Source organism: Glossina fuscipes, unplaced genomic scaffold, assembly GCF_014805625.2.
Source record: "Glossina fuscipes isolate IAEA_lab_2018 unplaced genomic scaffold, Yale_Gfus_2 0, whole genome shotgun sequence".
Classification (NCBI taxonomy): Eukaryota; Metazoa; Arthropoda; class Insecta; order Diptera; family Glossinidae; genus Glossina; species Glossina fuscipes.
Window position 1 is genome coordinate 27,513,422 of NW_023998414.1, and position 20,971 is coordinate 27,534,392.

General features: G+C 33.9%; 1 protein-coding gene across 3 annotated transcripts in view; it reads left to right on the forward strand.

Moving 5' to 3' along the window:
- Window positions 1-20,971, forward strand: part of LOC119638450 (tyrosine-protein phosphatase non-receptor type 9) — a 75,116-nt gene that overhangs the window by 30,262 nt on the left and 23,883 nt on the right. The window lies entirely within an intron of this gene.

Consider the following 20,971-nt stretch of genomic DNA (forward strand, 5'->3'; position numbering starts at 1 on the left):
ACACACACACACACACACACACACACACACACACACACACACACACACAAGTGCAGACACATATGCCCTCTACACATGGGTTTAGGCTAATCTAGAACAAAAGTCGGTTTCGTATTTTCATACCTAGTATTGGTGGATGATATCTACATTTTTATAATAATTCATTTAAATGTTGCCAAATCATATCATAAGGTGAACAATTTTCAACTATTTTGCAATTGGATTAGAAGGTCAGCAGTTACGTGCTTTTATTCATTGAAGCAATGCTTGAAACATCGAAGGACGCAAAATTTCTCTTTGCTTCCTTTAAATTATTATTTACATTTATTTTAACTTTTTTAAGCATTTCAATACTTGTTAAGATCCGTAAATGACGTATCAAACAAATGGCGAAAATTAATTTGGTTCGTGATTGGTTGGCCCTTTTGGTGGGGCACGTCTAAATTAATTTATGAAAAGCAGGTTGAAATAAGTTAAGCAAAAAATGAAATAAGTTCTTCATTTAAACTTCGCGGGTACTACGAGATAATGTGGTTAGTTCGCGTAGTTGGTAGTATTGGCTTAACTATGTATACATCATTGCTGCCGATTTACATGTGTTTTTATAAAAAAAGAGAAAGATGCGGTTTTTCGACTTTTTCGACTGTGGCCGCATAACAACAACGAACCGATTTGAGCGAACGTCGTGCACCTAAAGTCGCAAAAAAATCAAACTCACTTTTACACTTTTTTCGATTGTTGCGATGTTGTGCATTATAAATTCGTTCCGTCATGGTGAACTATAAAAAACACGGGTTATAATTTGAATGTTACAAAGACGATAGAATTAATTTTTTTAGTTTACATAGTTAAGTGCAGTTTATTTATTGAACAAAGTGATGAACAAAATATTCTTCCTCTGACATATGCAAAGTGTTTTACGCAATTGATTTACAGCTAATTGAAACCCATTTTTTCTCAATTTTTTTGCTTACTTGCTATATGAGAACATGACGGTACATATTCCCAATGGTCTAATCCAATTCTCTTCTTCGAGAAAATTGCCTACGAAATGCAATGAGTATTCATTGTATTTTATACATAAATCTTGAGTGTTTCAGGCAAACAAATCTGAACAGTTCCAACCTTACCTATTGCATATAACAGATGCTTGCATTTATCTTGATCAGTGAGATCGATTGATGAAAATGATAAATAAATGCGGAGTATCAATGTACATAACGGCTAAAATCGATGATTTTGATCTTCTTCTACGTAAGATAACATTTAGTATTATTGAGTTATTCAGCGATTATACAGGCACTAATCATGGAATGCATTTTCGACATTCATTACTCTTATTGTTTGACTTGAAGAAATCTCTGCCGTAGCCCTTCGAACACACTTTTAAAAGCTTATAGTGATTCTATCGATCATATCCCAATTGTTATCAATGGTTTACAAGTGATGATTTTGATATCAATGATAAACAACGGACTGGAGGATCAAAAAAGTTCAAAGACAACGGCTTAGCAGTTGATGAATCAGCTCATTCTAGGCGCTTACATGCGTTGAGAAAGATTCAAAAGGACGGAAAATGGCTAACATATGAACTGATTGAAAATGCCAATCCAAACCGTTGCAACATCGCGGTTTCATTGCTTGACAAGCGAAAAAGGACAAGTTTCCTATGAAGTATTATGACTGACGATGAAAAGTGAATCTACTACAACGATCCTAAGCGCAAAATGTCATGGTAGTTCATCGAGAAATGCCATCCACATCGACATCGAGACGGAACATACATGACCATACAGTTTTGCTGTGCATGTGGTGGGATCACTAAAGTGTAGTGTATTACGATCTACATACTGCAGATCCCTGCCGACGTGAATTGAACAAATTGAACGATGTATTGTTGAAGAAACGACCAGTAATAGCCCAAAGTCATTGGCTTCCATCACACATTGGCTCGGCCACACGTTACAAGAATTATCAAGGATGCTCCAACTGGAGCTGGAGTGGGAAGTTTTATCGCACCCACCGTATCGTATTCACCGAACATAACGCTTAGCTAGCACAGTACGGTTTCAAAATGTTAAAGAATTGCGAAAATGGATCGATAATTGCATCGCTCTTTCCACTCGGCGCCACCATCTTGCCAGAAAGATGGGAAAAGATTGTTGAGAATGATGGAAAATATTTTGATTAATAGATATTGTACCAAGTTTTCTCAATAAATGCCGTTTCCAAGGGAACAAATGATCAGAATACATACAAGCACGTAATAAAAATATTTATTATTATTATTATTATTAAATTTAGCCAGAGAATAAATTCTAAGACTAAAGTCTTAAAGCACTAGCATCTAAGGCTTTTGGCTTTATTAAAAACTCTACCGCATTTGAGATTTGAACCCACGACCATTGAGTTGCTAGTCGAGACTCTTGCCTACTCGGCCACTCAGGCGGATAAAAAAAAATTTATATATATATAAGATTATAATATATATTAATATAACATTTTATTTTTTTCAATCTGTGGAATCATAATAATAGTGTGTGCCTTTTATCTTGTTTTGTTTTCTTGTTTCGTTTTCTTCTTTTTTTTTTTACTGTAAACGGCATACAAAATCATCGAAACGTTAAGAATTATAAACCTCACAGTCGTATGTAATTTCAGTTTCAAGTTAAATGCATTTATTAAGTGTTTTTTATGTCTTAATATCTCTTTAGCAAACTTAACGAGTTGCAAACTTTTTATTTGCTAATAGATTAAAGTTAAATTCCACTTTGTAATAGAATTTTAGCAAAATTTATCTTCTCTTCAAAGGCCTCACTCATTATTTTTCACATTTTATATATTATTGTTCACACATTCACATTATTATTATTATTATTATTATTATTATTATTATTATACTATAGAGTAACACAAATTACATCTTTGTTGTCATACCAAGGCTTACCTTGCATGAGTACACTTATACGGGATGGAGTCCGTAAAAAAGACTTTCTTCTTGATTCAAATTTGATGATTTGATTTTTATGTGAAACTATTCGCCTTGTGGAATATTATTTTAAATACAAGTAAAAACAGTATATTGCGGCATGACCCACCACTGCATGCCCTACACTATTTCACTTAATACGGTTGCTTATATAATGACTGTTCAAGATAAGCCTCTATATGTGGATCGCCTTTATGGTGATCGAACAGTGGTCCGATCCGAACTGTTTTCATTACCGTTCGTCAATCGGCAAAAACTTTCATTAAAATATCACAAAAATTATGACTTGTAGGTTGAACACAAGATAACAAAACGGAGAGACAAGTACAGGTAGAAGACAGTTATGGTAAAAGGTGGGTCTATCTCAAGCCCTTTCCGAATGGTGTACACATCCGTTCAAGGTTAATATATATTTGCACCACAAGTGTTATAATGCTTGCCTTTCGTAAGTACAGTTGGATGAGAGGGATTTAGCCCGTCGATGTAAATAATGTCTATCGACGTCCATTGCGCATTGTGCTTGTAGCTGCACACGATGTCTAGTCCTAGCAGTCCTGTATTTTGAGTATTATAAAACAAAAACAAAAAAAAAATTTGTTTTCGGAAGCAAACCCTCAAAATGAGCGTCAACGTGTTGAAATATTGGGCTATTGGATTCAAAATTTTCAAATGCATACAGTATCGCGAAATACTGCTATTCGGCGATTTTTGTCAAGAAATTTTATAAACTGCAAATTTTTTCCATATAACTTGGCTTGGAGGCTTGGACGCTTTCCAAATAAGGTTTTGGTTTGGGAAGCGTTTGCAAAAATTTATTCCAATCCATTATCAATAGGGCTTGGGTCAAAGGAGATTAGGTAAAAGTAGCTCAAAAAATTGGATCTGTAATCTGAATACAAAAATAAATGAGCTAACATTAACTGGACATACGGAGCGACATGCTTAAATCGATTCGGAGAATGATTCTGAAGCGATCGGTATAATGAAAGGTGGATTTATTTTAAGCTTATCTGGGTATCACACACACTCGCAAAAGTTTAATATACCTTATCTCAATAGTATCGGGTATAAAAATTATGCGTATATATGCACATTGCTTGATGTAGACGATGTGCATTATGGGACGCATCGAATACATACGAAAGTCGAAGGCAAATTTACATGACAAGTACTTTGTTCACAATTTCTTTTTATTGTTGATTTTATTATAAAATTCTATGAAGACAACAATACAATAATAACAAACAATAGCAAACGCAGTGCGGTGTCGAAAAGTCTGCATTCCTTTCCTCTTTACTCAACTTAACGATTATGTTCGCTATAACGTTTTTCAGCGATGAAAAGTATTGGGACTCAATGTTTTATACAAATCTCCGCCATTCTCCTTTAAAAAGAATAAGAATAAGAATATTCATCGTATGTCAATTTGTAGTTTATGATCTTCGGTTGTGTAACTGACTTGACTTATTTTCAATATCCAATATGCGAGCACAAGTTTGTAAAGTTTAAGCGGATCTCTTCAGCTTTGTGACCAGACCATCGTTTCCAACAGACATTGTATAGAGAGTCAGACGGACATGTTTAAATCAATTTAAAATTTAATGCTGATCGAGATTATACATGCTTTATGGGGTCTGCGAAGCTTCCTTTCGGATGTTGCAAACGTTTCGACGAATTAAATATGCTTTCATCTTTCAGTCTAGAGTATAAAAATATTACTAACTGTTATAGCAACGGGAAAATTTCATTCATCGATTTAATATCTAGAGGCATATGATTTTCGTGAAACCTTCTCTGTTATGAAAAAATCATCTGAATTGGCAAATATTGCTTGTGATTCTACTATGAACGCAGCAGATGTTTACTTATTCAAGATTTATCTGTATCAGTTTGGTTATGCTAAATAACAAATTTACATATATATATATATATGCAAGTAAATAATAATAATGTTTGAAAAGAGTTTGATGGCAAGCCAGCAAAGATAAACGCTATAATATACAATAAACGCCGATGATGGTCTATAAACATTTGTTTCGATTATCAAATTTTAGTCGGCAATAGCCTCAACTGTGCCTGTAGCAATTTGATAAACTATGTAAACTATGTATTTGCGTGAATCAATGGATTATTTTCAAATCATGATTTATTACAATTTAATGAAATTCCAAACAATCAATTTGTCTTGCATTCGTAATTGAATACCGGCTCGAAAGCCTAATATTATTTAAGCGTTGTGAAGGACTGTAATTACTTTTGTCACTATCACATTAGATTTTTTCTTCATGGGTATTTTTTTTTTTTTTTTTTTTTTTTTGAATATATGTAATAAAAAATTCCAAGTAAACGCTAATTAATTGATAAGTTTAATTTGTAAATAAAAAAAGCATTTCCAGGGAATTGAAAAAATTAAATTTCAATTGATTAGCGGCATTTTTTTTTTTTTTTTTTTTTTTTTTTTTATTGTTCATTACAGTGAGTACGTTATGTTTGTTAATTGCTTATAACATGAACGAGCCCGTATCGAAGATTCTATAATACATAAAAAAAAACGTTAGCAGAAGAATGTAGTTAGTTAGTGTTCGTTTGCGCTCCCGTCTATTACAATTGAAAAACAAGTAACAACATTATAGTCGACGAAGGCCAACCATTACGGACCCACAGACACCATATTGTCTAACATAATTCTTGTTTCTATTATAAAACACAAAAATTGTATCTTGCTTCTACATAGAGGCATATTTATCATGTGCAGAGGACCCTAATGTAGTACAAGTGTAATGCCTGAATAGGCGGAGTTCATTTTTGTATGAGATTACTGTTATGGGTCGATTTCCATCATCACGTGTTGAAACTTAGACTTTTCTGCTCTACAAAGAATTAATTTTCGTGAAAATCCTTATTAGCATGGGATCCGAACAATAGGCCAAGATGATCCAAATTTGGTACAGTTAACATTTTATGTTAAATTACTATTATCATATCATTTTCATGTCGAATAAACTTCAGTGTTCGCTATATGAGAGGGATTTCAAAAATTGCGCCGCCGGTCCAAAGTTTTCATACCAATTTAGAATGCGAAAATATACTGCTTAACCATATAACGACGGTATATGGGGAAAAAGTGGACCGTTCGGAACCATTTTCAATAGCGGTCACTGGGCCAAATTTCATCATAATATCTTAACAATTGCGATCTGTAGATTGAATACAAATTTACGTGGACATACCTCAGACGGATAGACGGATAGGCAGGTTTAGATCCATTCAGATTACGATTCTGAATCGATCGATGTACTGAAAGTTCTTCTTGCGTGCTACATACGTCCGATCTAATGATGGCCGAGTTTCCAAATGTCCGACTTAATGGGAAATTCTTTTTTTTTTTACCTATAATCGGATACATTTTAACAAATGTCTCGGTAGGGTGATAACTAAATCTACCCTGTAGGGTAATAACTAAATCTTTGAACTGATTAAAAGTTTCCAATGACAATACATTGACGGCTAAAGGCTGCAACAATATCGATTTTTCCCAACATAAAATCGACTTTGCGATAATACCGAATCAATCGGAGCGGCGAAAGCAAGGTGAATTAGTTGCAGGCGTTCAATGACCGATATTAGACCGATAAGTATAACTTGAGTCAATTATCGTAATTATTGTAAGAAAACCGATGAAATCATTTTTGCTTGTTATTCCTTTAATGTCACGTTACCTTGAACTTATTATTATATCTGAAAAATATTACTCAGTACAAGTTGAGACATTTAATGACAGATGATCATACTTTCGCGATGTAAAACTTATTTCGAGAAGCTATTGAATAATGAAAATTACCTTAATTAGTCTTCACATTTGTTACATAGTGTGAGCATTAGCATTGGCTACGCACTTGTTTGGAAACGTTCAGCTGAGAAGCCCTGAATCTATAATGTGCTAAAGTCATAGATTTTCATAAATTTAATTCCCATTCCCCCATATTGCAATGATATTTGCGTGCGTCAAACTCTCTTTTCGTTCGCTATACGGTGCTTACTTCCAATTACCTTGTAGTACGTCTTTACATTTGCTACGCAATACAAATCTTCTGCAAATAGAATAAAAAAATTTATATATTTATTATTTATGTTCGTTTATGAAGTTAGTATTTATATGTTTGTGTTGCCTTTATTACTTTCTCTTTTTGATTTATTTCATTAATAATGAATGCCCTGCTTTCCGTGGTCGTACAAGAAAATAATGAATTAATTGTATATCAAGAACATTTCAACAACACTATACATATACATATAATTTCGATTATATTGATTTACTTCTTTAATACGAACAACTAAGAAAATTAAATTCGGTCGGGATCGAATCTTTTACACCCATTACCGTTTATCCCAAAAAAGGACAAAAGAAGTAAAAGAACAAAATTCTCATGCTCTGTAGTATGGAGTGGGCACAGATGATTTCTTTTATTTTCAAAATAAAAGTTTTTCTTGTATACGCATGCGGGCATTGTAGGCGTGTCTTTGGCAAAGTTTAGGTCAATTCCAAATTCTTTGCAAATTTGTAGACAATAGCATCATTTTCACTAACGGGAAAATGTTTACCACAAACGCTACAAAATTGCGCCAACAGACAGATGGACAGACGAACAGGCGGACATGTTTAGGTGCATTCAAGAGTCGAAACTGGCCAAAAATTTGTAGACTTTATGGGGTTTTAGAAGATTGTTTTTGCAATTTTGGTCCTCCGAACGACTTGGCCAATTTCCAATACCGATCTGCGTCCAAGAACTTGTACTGTTGCTGCCAAATTTGAAGTCGATAGCTTTATATTTGCGGCCAGGAGAATGTTTAGAACAGACATTACACGGACGGACAGACGGACATGTTTAAATCGATTTAGAATGTGACGATGATGGAGAATATGTATACTGTGGGGGGGTCTCTGATGCTTTCTTCTGGGCGTTGCAAACGTTTTGACAAAATGAATATACCTCTCATCTTTCGGTGATGGGTATAAAAATAGCTAAATGCGTAGCAAGTCGTTAAACTGAAAACCATTAATAAGCGTGTGTATGTCTGTCTATATACAAATGATGTGTCCATTAAATCTCTATCTAACTATTTTGTTCATAATATTTACTTACATTGTACGCATTTTTCATTCATAAAGTTGCTTACTTTTATTGTATTTAGCGGTGTTTTCTTCCATTCCACTCCCTATCATTAAGGTATAAAACGAATGATAATTACACGTTTGTTTATACTCATATGAATAAAGTCGGGTAATAAAAAAAAAAACTAAAAATGTAGAAAAACCCAGAGGGTGGGCATAACTTTGATGAACAAAAACCGCAATTATATATTTATTTTTTTGTGAGGAATGCCACGACATCCGCTCGATGTAAAATAAGTAATTTTTTTTTGGTGAAACGATTTCACACGAAACTGAAAGCTTAGTTCCATAAAAGCGTAAAGATTGAATGGTAGGTCCGTGTCTTTGGTAAGTCTGTGTCCGCCGGGGATGATCAGAAGAGAATATAGATAGAGATGGTATGTAGGGATAAAATGATTTTATTTTCTTTTTCAATTTTTTTTTTTTTTTTTTTTTTGTCAATTTGATCTTCAGCATGTTAATGTCGCACGATGACATCTTTATTCCGATGACAGATTTATTTATAAAGTTTTTGGATATCATGTTCATGCACTTAAGTTCCAGTTGCGGCTGATCAGAAGGCTCGCATTCGGAACCGGAATTCCGATAATTGCTCATAGTTATGACTAATCAAAGTCCCATCGACCCTTAGCTAATATTGTCGAATAAATGGTCTCAATAGACACCAACTTGTGCATCGGTCAACAGTTAAATATTCTACACCATATCCCCGAATATACTTATTTATCAGTTTCGATAATAATACACCAAAAGTTAGACGTTATTTTCATGCGAAGATACGCTTTTCTTGAAAGCCTGCATTTTGAAAATTGCAATTTTCTTCCATATAACGACTTTTCAAAACCGATCGAAATCATTTTCAATTGCGTTCGTCTTTGCTTCAAAGCATGTTAGTGCACCAAATTTCATGAAAATATCCCATGGGATCTGCCGCTTAAACACAAATTTATATAGACACATCTCAGACGGACAGATACGCATAAATTCAGAAAGTCATGGTTAATCAATCGGTATAATAAAAGGTGAATTTACTGTAAAAACTTTTCTCTGTGTGTTGCACACGTTCGCACAAACTTAATATACCCTCCAGCACGTGGTGTTGAGTATAAAACAAGTAAAGATACTACAGTAGGAGACAGTCGACCAATAAACGTCTTCCACTACATACTGCAGGTATTGATGTAATGAACTCTCAAAACGGGGCGTTATATATAGAAAGTGATAGAAAAAGTAGTCCGATCCCCGAACTATTTGTTCGTTCTTGCGGCAAAGCACGGCAGTGTACCAAATCTCAGTAAAATATCTCAAAAATTGCAGTGTATGGGTTGAACACAGAAAACAAAATCGGACAAATGGACAGACAAGCTTAAGTCGACTCCACAAAGTGATTCTGAATCGATCGGCATAATGAAATATGGGTCTACCGTAAGTGACATGTCCTGATACTAAAGGTGGATTAAGGAAAAACAAAAAAAAAAGTTTAGGAAAAAGTTGACGTTGATCTCCAATATTCAGCAGATATGGGGAGGTATGCGACGCATGTATACCGGTTGATATTGGATAAGCGAGAAAAAAAGTTATAAGGCCACGGCCAGAATTAATTAGTTGCTATCATTATTTGCTATTGCACCACAAGGTTAATTCGCAGATAGCGATTATATACATATATAAAATAATATTTTTGCTTGATATGCTAGCACTTTATGGGTGAAATAAAAAAACTGCAAATTGCACGTTACTTATAAAAAACTTTTCCAGTAATTGGAAGGAAACTTTCCGCCCACTTTGGTTGATTTTCGAATTTGAGAAAGATTCTAAACTTGACTTAACTTGAAGGATACCTTTTTCGATTCTATTCAAAACTTAAGATCGTAAAAAGGCAAACTCTCTCTGTGCCTTTTATAAACAGACTCCCCATAGGAACTTGTAGAAATATCTTCAAAATTCGCTTTAAATCGAAAGAACTTTCTCTTTACAAGGAAAGAACGAGTCCTGGTTCGTCCATAGAGCAAATGCGGCTTCCGCAGCATGCATGGAACATTGACGCACTACAATGTGTTGCGGTGTTTTAAGACAAAGAGGATCGTATCCATGATGATTTCGCTGATTTTCAATCTCACATTTGGCGAGCATTATAAAAAAAAAAAATATTGTATTCAAGTTTTTTATTTCTACACTAATTTTTGAAATTTGAATCGCTCGATGAGGGATATTTCTCTTTGCACATTATTCTCCATTGTTGTCGTTATACATATTCCTATGCGCTTGGCCCACTTCCTCCTTGCTTCTGTTGTTCATTGAAATTTCGATGCCTTAGTATGAGAAATTTGTTAGTAAGTTGCTAGTGTTCTATCACTATCCTAAGCGAAACATTTCAGCTATACTCTTCCTTCACGATCGATACTCTCAACCTGCTACGAATTTTTACAAGATTTGCTTCTGAAAAACTTGTGAGAATGAAAATGAGATCCATTTACGATAATATTTATGCGCATAAAAGAAATGATGCTCGACTCAACGCGCATTTGCTGATACCCACAAGCAGCTTGTTCATATATATGCAATATGCGTTCGGAAGACAATCATCGCAACGTATAACTTATAAGCGCTTGCAGGTATTCTAATCATTTCTCACTTGAAATAGATATTTACTGAGAAACATTTCTCCAAATTTTTCCCATCTTTCGGGTAAGATGGCGACACGGCGTGGAAAGAACGATCCGACCATCGATCTATTTTCGCACTTCTTCAGCATTTCGTAACCGCGGGCCAGCCAAGCTATGTTCCATCGATATGAACAGGTAGTAACGAAAAGGTGCTATGTCCGGTGAGTACGTTGAGTGCGACATATCTCTTCACTACAGCTCCAAAAGTGTGTCCTTGATAACTCTTGCGATGTGTGGCCGAACGGTTTGATGCAAGAGAATGACTTTAATCTATTAACCGCTATTGCTGGTCATTTTTATGCAACAATACATCGTTCAATTTGTTCAACTGTCGTAGGCAGACATCTGCAGTGATAGTTTCATTCAGTTCAGAACTAATTTGTTACACACTTGCTGATCCCACCATATGTACAGGAAAACTTTATAGTCACGAATATTCATGATATAGATGACTCGTCTCAACTAACTCATGACTTTTTCAGCTTGAAGTTGTCGTGCCACTTTTCATCGTCAGTCACAATACGCCACATTGTTTGCCTGGCAAGTAATGAAACCGCGATGTTGGAACGGTTCGAAATGGCATTTTCCGTCGATCCTTACGGTAGCCACCCTCCCTTCTTTTGAATGCTTCCTATCGCATGCAAACGTCTATAAATAGTTGATTCATCAACTGCTAAGTTCGTTCGAAAGTTCTTCAAACGTGTGAGATGGGTTTTGTTCCAATAAATCTGGCACTTTATTGTCTTCGCACACTTTTGATCCTCCCGACCAGTGTTTGTCATTGATATCAAAAATGACACTTTTGAAAACAATTGAAAACAATTGGGAGATGATCAGTACAATGGTCATAAGTTGAATGTGTGTTAGTCATTTTTACCAATAGATGTGACTGATCAAAATACATGCAAGCCTATATTTCAAAACATATTTTCGTATAAATTTGAGTGGCGCTTCACGGAAGCTATGCTATGGATTTTGAAAATTTTTAAAAATTCCTTTGAATCGATTTTCGAAATTTACGAACATTTCCTGGCGACTTTAGCAAGGAACAGATGTGGAAAATATATATTCAATTCGAAACGAATTTTCAAACTTTTTTCCCTCAAACCATAATTGCAAAATTTTTTCGAAATATGGCCATGTTGTTGATGATGGTGTATTTTATCTATTTGTTGACTATGTACTAAATTTCCAATTGTCAACAGGTGATCGATTAACGTATTTGACACATGGACGCCTGGGTACAGAAGGAAAACATGCTGAAATTGTCTTTGATTGATTATGAGATCTCTAAAAATTAAAGATCATATTTAACGTCATATTTTGAGATATCGGACAGTATTATCAATTCTCGGCTACTGACGAATTTTTCTGATTTTTACTCAAAAAGAAAAAAACAAAAAAACAAGTATATATTATAGAGACTGTGGGGTATATCATTATTTACTATCGACGTACGAGATGTACATTTATTCATGAATATCAAAAACAAAAGCGGAAAGTAAAAAATGTGCTACGCACTGCTATAAAATATAAAAAAACAAAATCCAAAAAAAAGAAAGAAAAGAGAAAAAAAAAAAATGTTTACATCGACTTTGTTTTCTAGAGTAAGAATAGCGGCGCCACTAAAGCACTAAATTTTGATTTGCAATTAAAAAACAACTACGTCGTTAGGGATGAATATCCCTATAAAGAAAAAAAGGAGTGAATGAAAAAAAAAAAAAAAGAGAAAAAATGCGTAGCGTATAAAAATTAAAATAACGATTATTGTCTCTCTCAATGGGTGAAAACTTTTACATACTATTCTGTAGATAATGGAGTTTAATATAAAATGTTTTACTTCATAGCAGTGACCTTGGACTGGGAATTAAAAACAATAATATTGTAACTAACCGTAGTCGTACTTTAGAAGTAAAATGAAAGTTATTGATTACTTTAACGCAACGTTTTACTCTTACTTTTATTTTATTCATCGAAATATAAAACTAACTCTGACTTATGTTTATAAAGTTTATTTATTTATTTTTCTTCTTTTTTTTTTTTTACAAATTTCTACTTTCGATGTACCTGTGCATGTATTGGTAGTGGCACATACAACCAACTTCTTTTGTATAGTTTATTTTCATACAATGAGGAGCTTCACCGTTTTTTAAATGAAGACTCAAACAGGTGGATAGATATGTGTCGCTATATAAGCTAGAATAAGTTGTCTCTCTATTTTCGTATGGCCTTATAATTAAATAAACATACTTTACGTTAATACTCACTGACGACATATGGGGGATAAAGGAATGTTGTTGGGTCCCAAAAAAATATTCGCGAGTCACAGATGACGTTACGTAACCGTTATTACCGTAAAGGAACTTATATTAAATATTTACTCAGCTTACTCCAAAGCAATTTACGACTTAATGTAATAAAATAAAGGGGAAAAAGAAAAAAAAAAGAAAAAAAAAAAAAAACACAACAATATTCAAATTTGGAAAGTTTCTTTGTTATTTTTCGCTACTTTTATGTATATAATGTCTGGATCGATTTTTGTAACGAAAATATTTAATTAGAAAAAAATCATTAGGCACTTAACGCAACTTAACTTTACGCAACGTGTGGCTGAACCAATTTAATGTTTAAAAGCCACTGTTTTAATGCGTCTGGAGTTTTGCGAATACAAACATTTAGTCAGCATAGAAATATCTGAAATTTGACTTATATATTATACGGTTGACTGCTGTTTAATTTCTTAATTTCTTATCCGCTTAAATTTAAAGTCCACAACTTGTGTGACAGTGTATTTTGATGATGAATGATTTTTTTTTTTTTTTAACATTACAATTAAATGATTAAAGGATTTTATTTAAACAATCACCTGGCGTTTAGCGACATTGATCGCTTACGTATGAATACCAAGGATTCAGGATAAATCCCAGCACGCAGTTAATTTTCAGTTCGTGACTAGCGTTAACGTTTAATCGAACAATCCTTCTTTCCATTCCCCTCTACATAGAATCCTTTGTGACCGCAAGTATGTCACAATGTGTAGAGAACATCTTCTGATTACAGTCGAAATAAATTGATTTGCCCAAGATAGGTGGGTTGAACTTTAAAAGTTTCTTTACAGTAACAAACTGAGATGTAATGATGAAAATGTTAAAACGTTTAGTGTGTACTAACACTACGAACAGTATATTGCAATAAACGTGAAATATTTTACGTAATAGAAATATTTAAAAATGCGAATTAAACATTGCGTCGAGCTGTCTGTCCTTTAATATACTCCCACTATTAACCGGAAATGTTTTACTTTTGCTTATGCAGAGATTAGAACAATTGTGACCCACAGTTATGGTTCAAGTATAATAGTTTGATTCAATCTGATTGAATCGAAAGAATATATGGGAAGCGTTACTACCTTGCCCTAAAGCTGTCTATCTGCTTTAGAAACTGGATCTGAGTTTAAGGACTCTTTTTGAAAGCTCTACCGCACTTGCGATTTTAATTCACGACCACTGAGTTGTTAGTAGAGATGCTTTACCTGCTCGGCCATTCAGACAGGTCGACCGCGTTAGAAAAAAATATTTGAAAAGGTTGTGTAGGCTTTGCAATAAGGGGGCATAAACTTGAATTTTTTTGACTATATTTTCCCAAAACAGATATTGCGGCAAAGTCGACTTATTATATTCATTACACCACTTCGCCTTACATCATTTTTCGTTTACTTTTGTGATAAGATAAATGTCTGCTTCCAAGCAGAGCTGCTCTTTATGAGGGCGCCCAAAATGTGAAGACACTTACGTCGACTTCGCAAAATTAATTTTCTGCTCAAAGATCTTATCTTTTGTCATAAAATACTAAAAACTAGATTTTGTTCTCATATACTTTTCATTAAAAGCCTTGATAGATTTACGTGGATCAAGTATGGTCGAGTCAATGTTACGGCAAATTTTCATCATGAAATGTTGAAAACTAGACCTTTTCGCAATAGAAATTGTGATTTTTCATGCGAAACCTTATGTGAGGCGCGATCCAAAAATAGATGTATATACGTAAATCAAATTTCGTTCAATTAATTTTCATGTGTAAATACCATTGTCAACTAATGTTAATCGTAAAATACTGAAAATTCGAGCCTTTCGCGACTAAGGTTTATATCGGCGTATGAGAGATTGTATTATACTGCAATACTAAAATTTTCAAAATTTCAAAACTTTTTTTTATATCACAGCTTACTCGAAATAAAGCGTTCTATGAGAAATTGTGGCTAAAATAGTTTAATCCAATTCATCTGCTATTGGGTTTCATCTGTAAGACGAAGCAGTCAGTCAGCGCATTCAAAAATCATGACCGCTTGATTTAACACAAAGCAATCTGGGCTGACGTCAGACGGCCAGAAACTATTCAGGAAATCATTCTAAATCGATTCAGGAAGCTCTTGTGAATCGTTGAGTATAATAAAAGATGGATGCATTTTTAGCTTCCTGGGTATTGCGCGTATGTTCACACAAATTTAATATGTACGAAACAGTACGGCAAACGAGCCGCCCAATTGAGGATAAATATACTATTTACAGAAATCATTTGTCAAATATCAAAATGCTGACATCGGTGGAAAGTGGAAAGTAAATCAAATAGCGATGACATATGTGTACGCTTGGAAACACGAACGAATTTTATTAAGTGAACATTGGGTTTCTCCTTACAGGCAAAAAGCATTCTAAGCGCTAAAATTAATAATAAGAAAAAAAATGGAAAATAAAAAAGGTAAAGAAGAAAACTATATAAGCGACAGTAAACGAGTGCAAACTTCATGCCTATGAATAAACCTATAAATAAAAGATATACTAATCGCGTTACGAAGAGACAAATTAAGCTACAATTGTCTGAATGCAAATACCTAAATGTCATTTAAGTTTTCTCTCTGCTGCTAACAAAAATCTATGGAAATTTTTATTCTTTTCAAGGTCGTTTTTATTTATTGTTCTCAATACTGAGGACATATTTAATTTGTTAAATGCATTAAAAAAATGTTATCCTTCAGAGCGCGTACGTTTTTGTTAGCTTGTTTGAAAATTGAATCTCAAATCAAATGACAAATTAAAAAAACATCTATCTTCAAAATGAATTGAAAAGTCAAGTAAATTCGTTAATAGATTTGCCAGCAAAAAAAATTTCAGTAATGCACGATGTCATTAAAAAATACATGCACATTAAAGCTGTCATTTACCTATTAGCATTACTACTACTACTACTACTACTACTACTACAATGCACTTTGAGGATCCCACAGAGCATATAAAAAGTTCGAAGGCAATATATTGCAAGACTTATTGTCTAACAAACTCAACTCAAACTCTCAGAGAACTTTCGGATAGCTTAGCAGTTGATGAATCCACCATTTCTAGATGGTTAGATCCGATAGGAAAGATCCAAAGGATGGGATTATAGGTACCGTACGACTTAATTGAAAATGCCACTTCGAACCGTTACAATATCATGGTTTCGTTGTTTGACAGGCAAAAGGGTAAAAGTTTCCTACGAAGTATTGTGACTGACGATGAAAAGTGGGTATACTACGACAATCTCAAGCGCAAAAAGTCATGAGATACTCGAGGAAAGTCATCCTGTTGGCGCTCATCCTGTTTTCCTATGCATATGGTGGGATCAGCAAGCTGTAGTATACTACTGGTAATAGTGCTGGTATTAGTGTTAAACTGAATGTCACTGCACACATCTGCCTACGTCAGTTGAACAAATGTGAACGATGCACAAAAACGACCAGCAATAGCGGTTAACAGATTAAAGTCATTCTCTGTTGGAGCTGCACTTGGGAAGTTATGTCGCACCCAGCGTATTTAACGGACATACCACCTTTTGATTACTAACTGTTCGTATCGATGCAGCTTAGCTTAGCTGGCCCGCGGTTTCGAACTGCTGCAGAAGTGCGAAAATGGGTCGACCGTCGTATAGTTCTTTCCACACCGTGTCGCCATCTTACCAGAAAGATTGGGAAAAAGTTGTAGAAAATGATGGAAAATATTTTGAATAATATATGTTTGCTCCTTCCTTAAATGCCTTCAATATATCAAGTCGAAATAATCTTGATCATCTATTATATACCTGGCGGTTTGCTATGTCTCGTTAAATTTAACTGATATTTTCAAATGAAGTTTAAAAAAAATTTTTTATCTATCCAAAATCACGCTCATGACACGCCAAGAGATCACTTATGGTCAATATGGAATATGGAATATAAAAGTGATCCTACTTACGCAACTGGTCCGGCATTGATTTTTAAAAAAAATTATTTCATAACTGTGATGCTTTGCTGTGAAATAGCGGATATGAAAGTATTCCGAAAAAGAAAATAATTTTTATTTAAATATATATTAGATTCGATGCCGAATCTTACGTTTACATAACCCATGAGGCTTATAATTACTTTTTAGTTTGAAAATGTAATTTAAAAAAAAACATTTTTGTAATTGCTGGCTTCTCGGTACCATAGAAGTATAATTTCATTCTTAATAAATTTTTTTTTTTTTTTTTTTTTTTTGCCTTAAGCCTATTGCCACCTTAAGGGTTGCCACATAATTCTTATAAATGGTTAGTGTAGTGGTGTACTACCTACGTTATATATTTTTCTTTGCGCAAAATCTCTCTCAGGCATTTATCGTTCCTTTGATTGTTTTAAGCACTTGTTCTCTCATGTCGAACCATCATAACATATCATTTTTTTCATGCTTACGCTTTTTCAATGGAATCCTTGGCAAACTTAACTTGCGAATGCAAAATGAAATGAAACGAAATGAATAAAACGCAAATTTACATTAAATAATAATTTTTGTTTAATTTTATTATATTAGCCGTTACATATGAAAGCAGTGCAAGTCTGAGTTGAATTTTTTTTTTTTTTTTAATCTTCAATTACAAAGTTGATCAGAACAAGTTTGGCTGTAAAATGCTGCTATAAAAAATTCAAAGAAAATTTTTTTTGTTTTTTTAGATTGATTTATATACATATGTATTAGGTGCTTGTATGTGTTTTGATCATTTTTTGAGTTGAAAAAGGCATTTAGGGAGAAAAATTCGTCCAATATGTATTATAATAATTAAAATATTTTCCATCATTTTCTAGAAGTTTTTCCCCATCTTTTTGGTAACATGGCGAGTCCGTGTCGAAAAAACGTTATTGGTTTGGCAACGATTCATTTTCGCACTTTCTCAGAATTTCGAATCCGTGCGCCAGCCAAGCCATGCTGCATCGATCTCAATAAGTGCTTTTCACAAGGCGGTATGTCTGATGAGGACGCTGCATGCGGCGGAACTTTCCATTCGAGTTGCAACGATGTATCCTTGACAATCCTTGCTTGCAACGTCTGGCTGAGTGTTGTCAACCAAGATGATAACTTTGCATCTGCTAACCGCTATTGCTGGTCTTTTCTATGCAACAATACTTTATTCGATTTGTTCAATTGAACCCGGTGGACATCTGCAGTGACAGTTTCATTCGGTTTTAGCAGCTCCTAACACCGTACAGCTTGCTGATGCCATCGTATGCACGTCAACAGTTTGAGGCCATGAATGTTCCGAGATGTGTCGTCCTCCTCGACCAACGCGTGATTTTTTGCACTTAGAATTATCGCAGTAGATGGACTTTTCATCACAGGAAACTTTTGCTTTTTGCCTGTCAACGAATGAGATCGCGATGTGGTCACGGTTCGAAGTGGCATTTTTAGTCAATTCATACGGTAGCCATCTCCACACCTTCTGGATCGTTCCCAACGCAGACAAATGTCTAGAAACACTTAACATCACCGCTTTTAAACCGTCGAAACCAAAGCCGCCAATTGGGATATGATGAATAGCATTAACATGCTTGGGCCAGTAGGTTTCTTCAAATCAAACAACAAAAGTAATGGAATGCAATTTTGAGCTTTCCATAACTAGCGTCTGTATACATTAACTGACTTAATAACACTAAATGGAAAATTGTTATTTTATAGTTTTTAAGGTCAAAATTATTGAATTTAACCATTGGGTACATTGATCATTTCCATCAATAGGTGTCGCTGATCAAAACATATGCAAGCATCTATTATATATATAGAAACTTTAAATAGAAATATCGGACTTTTTTTCAATTCCACATCATGAGTCACAAATCACTTTCCTATATCGATTTCGATTTCCGTTTTCAATAAATATATTCTCATAAAAAATTCGACCATTATAATAGTTCGTCTTTGAAAAATCAATAATTTCTAATAATATTGGCAATAATCATGTATATAATAATGTATTCATATATATATATATATATATATATATATATATATATACATATATAATATATAAATATTTTCTGTTTTTATTTCTTATAAACCGTTATTACTGAAAGTGATGTAAAATCCATTTGTAATTCAAAAAACATCTTTATTTTCTCCAAGTCTTTGATGAATGGAAAAATGTTCCGAACATTATCTGATTTGATTGACATTATATCTATATTTAATATTATGCATTAATAAAATCCCGTCAGAGTACATAAAAAAAATGAGTTTACAACGCTTTTAAATATGAAGACTTATACGGTTTATATTGACGCTGTAAACACAACAAATTAAACACGCCATTCAGTTTGTTATGAATCTTGGATATTGGATTGGTGGGTAACAATCTTTACGCATACACATTCATGCGAAACTTCAGGTTTTCATTTGCCCTATAGTTTAATTGCATATTGAACGCACCGTACGTACCGACCTTGAATCATTAACATTCGTTTTTATATATACTCAATGCGTAAATGATTGAAATTAACATCAATTACATTGCATATGTTCCCAAAAACCAGTCATGAAAAGTCTGTTTTACGGGAAACGTTTCTTACTACAACAAAAAAAAAGAAGCAATAATAATAAGAATAATAAAAAAAGAAGAGTTCCACCATAATAGAAAGCTGGCTTGTAATTTTACTGGGACTTTGAAAGTGTTCAAAATTAATACAGAAAGCTTGGCACTTATACTACGAAATGTACATAACATATATATCCGATCTTTCAGAAACTTTGCAAAATGATTCACAGAAGATGCGTTCGAAAGCAGCAAATGGACAAAAGTCATTCCATTTTATTCGAAATAGTCCCCTACGGGGACTTGTATTCTTAGCGAATATGTCGAGCGAATGCTTTAACTTATCTAGAGATAACTCTGAGCACTTTGCCTTAGGTTTTTTGCACGGCTCCATGTCAGCATCGTACGCTTTCGTATCATCGGCAAATACATTTTTCCATATAGGTAGACGTCAGACCATTTAGACGAGTGATTGATGATTGAAATCAATCACGTGCGTCAATCAATGCATATCCTGTTTACTTTAGACCCTTAACCAATACCCCGAGCAATGTTAAACACCACAGAACTCCCAAAGCTGGTCGGCGTGAAGCAATTCTCTTAGAGCTACTAGACGTTCGCAAATAATTCCATATAGTTTGGACTATAATAGCCGCTTAAAAAAGCAACTTTTGTAATTGGTTTCTTCCCAAATGCAATCCAATTTGTGTTTCCAAAGATTTTCAATTTCCAACAAGAAATATGAAAACAACATAGTCATGCTCTTATCTTTTCTACTATTTTTCCAGTTTCTAAAGCTATCCTGAAATCGCATTAATTCGATGGCGAATATTATTAACCGAGTCATACTGATCTGTTGAAAAGTTACCAACGAAGCTTTACGAAGCTCAGATAGTACTACACGTGTACAGTAATAGTCGGGATATTATGAAATTTTGACAAAATATTGTTCGTATGGGTATGATACGAAATTATTGACTGCTGTGTTACTTGTGCTTTATCAAGAGATGATATTGAACGACTGCATTCAATTAAAACACAAACCCACTTTCAATGCAACGGCCTCATGTCATGTATCAAGTCTTAAATACGGATTTGACATATGCAGGTTAGCAATGTAGTAAATGCATGACCTCTAGTGAAAAGAATAAAATTTTGAACTTTTTTTTTTCTTCTTCCCAAAGTCTCTTAATATATATATATAAGTATATATAAATGTATGTATATATAAAAGATAAATGTAGACTTTAGATAAAAGTGGGCACGTATCTACAACCAAGAAAAAAAAAAAAA